Below are 8,086 nucleotides of genomic sequence, written 5' to 3'. Positions count from 1 at the left end.
AGTCAAGTCATTCCCTTTGACTCCTAGAAAATGCACTTTCTATTCGAATCATTCCAATTAATCCATAGAAGATGCATTTCTTTGTTTGGGTTTTTCAAGTAGTTATGATGTGACTATCACAAACATTCTCTGATGTTAAACTGGGGAAAAAAATTTAATTCCTGTTTTTGGAACTTTACTTTTTCGGCAAAATAGAATCTCTCTTTATGATAACCTTTGTTTGAGATAATTTTCTTTCTAGTTTTGATGTGATTTCAAGAGCCCACCCAAAGAGCAGGCAGATAAAATGAAAGTCAAGCAACATGGTGAAAAAGTTGAAAGTCAAGCAACAAGGTGAGGAAGTTAAAAGTCAAGCAACAATGTGAAGAAATTGAAAGTCAACAGATTGAAAAATAGCAAGTCAGGAGCCCACCTGGAGAACAAGGCAGATAAATTAAAAGCCAAGCAATAAGCTGAAAAAATTGCAAGTCAGGAGCCTACCTGAAGAATAAGATGATGAAACTCAAGTCAAGAGTCCAAAAGATGCTGCACAGATATGATTTTTGTAATTTCAGTTATCTTTTTAACTTGTAATTTTCATTTTTGATGTAATAACAGAGTCACAGACCGGAATCTAGACAGGCCTCACTCGACTCTCCAACTCGGTAGAGTCCCTCTGCTTCCAACCCTTTGAGATACCTGTGACTTAATTCTCTCATAACTTGGGTAGGTAGGATGTCCTAAGTTAAGACCTAGTTGCTCTTCTTCCTTCTGCTTCTTTTCTTGAATAATGATCAGGTCAAAATTTGGTCTCATTGTGTACTTTTTTGTATGAAAACACTTTGTGTTTACATCCCAAAAGGGGCATGATGTAGACACCTAATTTTGTCCCTCCAAAAAATCCAATTTATCCATTTTTTGTCTCACCTTACCACGTACCCCCACCTATTCTACACTTTTCCCACAAGGAAACAAATACAACGAATCCTAACAAATTTAATCCCTAATAGTTCCTTATTCTAAAAAATTTTATCTCAACCAACTCACATCCCTCACCCAACCCCCTACCCCAGTTGACACCCAATTTTGACATCCCGATATCACTTTTAGGCTACTATTTTTATCAAAATTATTTAATTTTAATTATCAATACTTTTACATATTATCTTATATTAAATATATACTAACATGTCGCATTCATAATTTAGAAAAATGAATAAATTATTTTTTAGCATTTAGTATCATTTTTTATAATTTTTAAGACTCAAATACGACATTTTATATAATTATGAAATTATTTTTTCACGTAATTATGCACATCCACATTCTTTGCAAATACATCGTCTAGTTTTCCATTATTTAATATTGTTATTATTTATTATTATTTCTTATTATTTATTATTGTTATTATTATTATTATTTTATTATTATTATTATTATCTACTACTACAATTTAAATAACAGCCTAATCAAAGTCACTTTGCCTAATTTATTTACCTTTTAGCCTAATTCTTATTCAAACCACTACAATTGTAGCCCATTTTATTACCATCACAGCCAATATGAGGTCTAATTTAATATCTTCCATTTTTAAATCTCAGCCTTCAATCCAAAATGAACCCGACGGCTGAGATCAAAACTTTCTTTCCTTTCCTTTTGTACACTCAAATGGGAAACCCTAACCCTAATCCCCCCATCGCTCATCCGCCTCCCTCTAGATTCCTCATTCTTGCTAAAACAAAAGGCAACCATGACTGCCACCGTGAGCCACTGTTGCAGCCCCACCATAGAACGACCTCCTTGTTGTCCCGTCATCACTATATCATTCTCTAGCAAAAACAGGTGCGCCACCGCCCTACCCCTTCGTCTCCGGTGCCACCAACGACAAAAACAACGATGAAAGCCTTCTCCGAGCCCCCACCTCTTCTCTGCTTTGTGAACACCCGTCGAATTGTAACACCTCAAGATACCATCCCGGGACGTCACACGGTGCTTAAGGCCACACACGACCTCAAGCTAACCCTCTAAGTCTATCTTCACTTCTATAACTCACTATGACAATAATGATGTTGTAATAAGGAAGAATAATCATGTCATAAACATACTGGAATACAAAGAAATACTGTCCTGTATAATCAAAATACTGCAGTTCTATACATACTAGTTCTGTAGTCTGACAAATCCTCTACTACATAAGACTGAGGAGCTATTGGGATAAGTCCCCAACTTAGTCTCACTGAACTGAAAGAAAACAACTATCTACCAACATGACAAAATCAGGGACCTAGGTCCTCGAAACATGAGGACTCACCAACTGTAGAAATGTAGATGAAGGTACTCAAAGATCACTGTCGCTGCTGAGATTGAGCACCAAAACCTACATCACGAGGGATTATAGAACACAGAAAAGTATGTGAATCAGTAATTGGGAATGTACTGAGTATGAGCGGGTGCATGCAGTATTTTAAAAAAATATCATAAATATATAAGAAAATCATGCATGCTAAAAATAATGACACTCTTCGCTTGAATTAATTGAAGCATAATTTCCATAAATCATCAATAATAACACATGCTTCATAAATCTCATAAATCATTGGACTCAACTCAAACTCTTTGACTCATGACTTAGAGTGACTCGGTAACTCAAGAAACCTAGACTATTATGGACTTGTGAGTTTCTTATAACCGACACAAACCATGTGAGCCGCATTGAGTCCAACATTTTGCCCACGTTGGGGAGAGCTGTTCTATCCTTGCCATCAGAGTAGAACCTTAACTTTAGTGATCACTGTGTTGGCCTTTGGCCCTTAATCTTAATCCTACGGTGGCATGTAGTTCTGGGAAAATACCATATTTCCCGCGCGGTGCTAAATACTACTCCCTGACTTAAGCTCAGAACACGTTAGGAAATCCACCTTAATCAACTTAAGGGTCTATCATAGAGACCAAATCATAAATATCTCATTTGCAAATCATAAACAACTTGTGGATTCCTAACTCGACTCAAACTTAAAGCAATCTTTCTCAACCTCAAATGTACTTGCTTATTAAATCATATCAAATATCAGAATATCAGGAAAACATCAAAGAGCCCGTTCTTGACTCTCAAGCTTAAATATAAATATATATTCAATAATCAAACTTCTCATAGAAAAAGTTTAAATCATGACACCTATCTTAAATCACTTAGAAATCATCAATTCATGGTAACAATAAACAACTCATGGCGTAAGTTCTCAATTTAAGAAATAAAATGATAAAATAATCATTTATATCAAACATGAACAACTCAAATCTCATAAAATCATTAATAAAGTCATTTGGGTGTAAACCCACTTTGCAATTTCATGGAAATAAATTATAAAAATTAAATCTTTGGGCACAAGAGCGAAGGGAGTGTTCTTGTTCAAACCTCACATACCTTAGATTAGGAATTTAAGATGAAGAGACTTGTTTTTGACTCCTTCTTACACTCTTGAATTACGGCTCTTGAAGCCTTTGACCGGGAGAGCTTGATTCTTGAACCACTTTGAAACTCTAAGGAAGATTCTTGAATTTTTTGGAAGAAGATTGGATTTTGGGTTGGAGAGAAACCCTAGCTTCTAGATATTTCTTGGAAGAGAAATGAGAGAAAATAAGGTTTTCTCATATTCTTGGATATATATATATATATATATATATATACAAGACCAAAATGGGAGGAAAAGACCAAAATACCTTTTTAAAAAAGAGTTGAAAATTTCTAATCGGGGTCTGAGACGGTCGAACTGATGGTCCGTCAAAGCAACTGACGGTTCACCGATTGTCCATCAATCGAGTGCTAAAACTGGGACATTCTGCCTCGACGTGATGGTCAAAGTGAAGAACCATTAGGAAACTGATGGTCCACCAGATCATCCATCACTCGGGGGTCAAAAATGGGGCATTCTGCCTCAACTTGACAATCCTCTTGACGGTTCATCAAATTTTTGGTGGCCCACCATTTTTGCCATCGCACGATGGCCAGAAAAAGGGGTTACTACCTTGTCTTGATGGGAAAATTGATGGTCCACAAAGGACTTCGCGATCCTTCAGATCTACCGTCAGGCCTGGGCGATTCTGACATCGCTTAGTAAAACGGTCATAACTTCCTCATCCGATGTCGGATTTTGATGAAATTGGTATAGATGAAAATATTATTCAATTCTATACATGAAAAAGAGTATAAATTAGAGAAATACAACACAATATAAATATCAATCACTTTGGAAGCCACCCATATCCACTCAAAAGATAGATTTAGGTTTAAGGAAAGATTGGGGTATTACACAAACACCGCCTTCGACCCTCTCCACCGCCAACCAGCCATGCAACCAAGAAATCAGTCGGAAAAATCCCTCCACCATCGCCGCCATTCCGGTTAAAATCCATAGGAAATAGCATATTTTTTCGTGACAAAGGTTTTATTTCGCATTTTCAAGTTCTCAATCTTTTTTAACCTATTTTCTTTTCTTGTGTTCTATTGTTTGATTTCTTGAGTGTTATTCAAGATCCCTGCGATTGTTGAATGGTTGATCTATTAAACCTTAATTTACATGCTTGTTTGTTTTAGGGAAAATTGCCTAAATCATTTTATGAGTTTTGATTCAATTCGTTTACTTATGTGTTTGTGCCCGTCCCTAGACTGGTATACATGAAAAAGCCCTAATTTCATGACTTGAGTTATGAATTTTGTACAGTTTTGAAGTTCGTGCTAAATTGCAATTGTCAATCAATTTGGTTCTCTAAGATGAATTTGAGTCCCCTATTCCTCCCACCCCTTTTAAATTCGGAAAGACAAACATTACATGTTTTAAATGTGTCAACTTGAGTTGCTCGAATCCTTGTGATTCTCTCCTCTCACTGATTTTGCTCTAATACATATGGCAAATCCCATTTATATTCTATTTTTAGAGTTTTCTTTCTACTTAATTTGGACAGATTTTACTCTTCTATTTATGGCAATATTTACCTGTTTAATTACTCCTGATTGATCTCAATTGATTGAGGGTGTGAATAATTTTCTTGTTTTCTTTTAATAGTCCTATTAGCTGGATTTTCTCCTCCTCATTAATTTGACCAAGGTAATTAAGGAATTGATATTTTGTTAATTGATATTTAATTATTTTGTTCCTTTTAACAAGTATTTCCCTCCCACTATATAAAGGATCATCTTTCTCTTTTTTTGGACACATAATTTTCCAGTAAGACTCCTACAGAAAAGCCTCAAGCAAAAAGAAATAATTTTCATTGTTACTTTCGTGCTTACTATTAGATCATTAATATTGATTTCTCTGCGGCAATTTGCACTTGAATTCTTTATTACTTGGTTTTTCTTATTACTGTATTTTGTAATCATCAATTGTTAAGGCCCTATCGATGTAATTTTATTCTCTGTGTGATAATTGTGATATTGCTGTGAAAGTCAGTAGCAAACATGACCCCTAGGAGTTGAGTTAGTTAGCCCTTGCATGCCTTCTTGTCTATGTATCGCTTGTTTCTTGACTGAAATCATGTGTTGTTATCCATGTTCTCCATTCTGTGGATGTATGGGTGCTTTGTTTGTATCTAACAGGTGTCATGATATTTGTAGAAAGTGGGGAGGGGGATGGGTACTCTCAATTATAGTTTTACTTTTATTCTTTACTAAATTGGTTTGTAATATTATTGTAAAGATACTATTTTTATTGATGTAATAATAATTTTTGGGGATTGCTTCTGGGGGCAGGGACATACGTGCTATATGAACGGTATAGATAGGCGCAACTTAGGCTTATATTTGTTACATGCTACGTGAATCACTTAGGCACACAAATTAGGATTTATAAATGTATGAATTGTTAGACACTTAAACTACTGTTTTTTAATTACTTTTGATCTAATTAAACTCAACATACCATATCGTCGTCGAGCATATTAATTTGACATTAGGCATGTTGACGTATTTTTGCATGTTAAGCATATTAATTTGAACCTAAGCATGCTAATACCTTTTAACATATCCATGGAATTAAGACATGATAATATTTTTGATACGTTAACTTATTATATTAATTTTAGCATGTTAAGCACAACTTATTTAGTATGTCTTTACATGTTTAGGCATATCGACACAGTTTTAGGCATATTACAACAAATTTGAGCATGTTAACTTTAGAGATTTAGCATGTCCAGCATCTAGTTTAGCAACTTAAATTAGTTTCCAGCATGACTTAAATCAAGTTTACGCATGTCTAAATCAATTTTAGAAATTTTAGATTAATTTCTAACCTGATTAAATGATTTTTCTGTGCATCTAAATAAATTTTAGCACTTAGACTGAATTCCATCTTGTTTAAAATGCTAGTTCCCTACATTTATAGCATGTTAAAATATTAGATTTTAGGCATTCGTGGCATGTTTTCAGCATATCAACATGAAATATTGTGCCTTAAAATTATTCTTAGCATGTTTAACTGATTTTTCAGCATGATTAATTAATATTTTCAGCATGTTGACTTCCAGTATGCTAAAATACTAGTAATTCTATACATTTTCTACGTGTTAATTTGTTCTCCGCATTTAAGTGCATTCCTAACATATTAATACATCCTTTAATATTTTAGTAGTTTCTTGTATTCTCATTATAGTTTATAACACTTAATTCACAAGCACATTTCTTGACACATATACCACACTTTTGACACCCCTCATGAACACACGTTACATTGTTGCATGCACGAATCATAGTTGTCCTTTATCACTACTTGATTGAAAATTTAGACATCATGGCTATAGGTTAATGACATAATATATAATTATTTATCTTCACATGCTATCACATTAGTTAATGTTAATTAATCAAGAGGCTAACTTTGGATTATTACGTGCTTCTTGTTGTCCAATATGTTCGCGCTTCGAGTCCTAGGCAACAGTTTTCTTTTAGTCTAGAACACAAATCCAAAATAGCAAAGTCCAATGCCTCTTGGACGATAGTTGGGACGATAAGTATTACCAAAGACATTAGTCTTGTCCTTGTCATAGAACGCCCTTAAACTTGACATCCAGCCTAGGTGGGGTAGGACAGGTAGTCATTCGAAAATGATGATCCCAAAAAATATTAACGGCGAGGTTAATGTCATTATTACTTGTCTAAAATTTCGGCCCTTGGGTCGGATGATGATTAACAAATTGGGTTTCTGATCCGAATAAAATCTAAATATTTTTTGTTGTTTGATTTGGACGATTTCTTTTTAGTCCTTTTATTCACTATACATGTTTATTTGGGGTAGTTGGTTTATTAAATGAGCAGTCCCCTTTATCATGAATTGTCTTGCCTTCTTTCTCCTCGCTTGTCTTATTTACATGTTTTATTTAGCTTTATCACCTAGATAATAGACAATTAGAAATAACAAATGACATGTGTTTGGTTATTAATTATTTTATCGCTTAGCTAAACATTAAATTAATGATAAAATAAGAGACTTTATTTGATCACATAGAATCCCCACGTAAATTATGAATTCGGCCGGAAACCACCTTTGTTGATCTCAAAAGGTGCCTAACACCTTCCTTTTGAGGTAACTCGAACCCTTACCCAAACTCTGGTGAATTAAGATAAAATAACAAAAAAGGTTCGTAGTATCTGCCCTAATGCACCTTAATACGTTAGGTGGCGAATCTCACACCCATTTAAATGCATCCCAAAAAGAGTTTATCACGTCGAATCCCTCTTTCAACGAGGAAAATAGGGCGCGACAGAATGACGATTCTGTTGGGGATCTTAAGTTCTAACCATTACGATTTGTGTTTTATTTGGGATTTTATTATGTGTCTGAATTTTATTTTTGATTGTGATTTTTCATGATTGTTGTTTGTTTTGACACCTTGATTTATTTTTCCACTTTTTAACCCTTCTCCTTCCCCTTTTATGTATTTTTATATTTGTTCATGCCTATCATTTCCCCTCTTCTCCCTTTTATTGGCTATATGTTTTGATATTTATTTGTTTTTATGTTGCTTAGCATGTTATTATACTTGCTATGTACTACGTGTTACTGCCTTTTATAACTGGCATTCAGCTCATACTTTCCTTCACTTGGAAACT

This window comes from Capsicum annuum, unplaced genomic scaffold (genome assembly GCF_002878395.1).
Source record: "Capsicum annuum cultivar UCD-10X-F1 unplaced genomic scaffold, UCD10Xv1.1 ctg5421, whole genome shotgun sequence".
In the NCBI taxonomy this organism is placed as follows: Eukaryota; Viridiplantae; Streptophyta; class Magnoliopsida; order Solanales; family Solanaceae; genus Capsicum; species Capsicum annuum.
Note: the sequence above shows the minus strand (reverse complement) of the source record.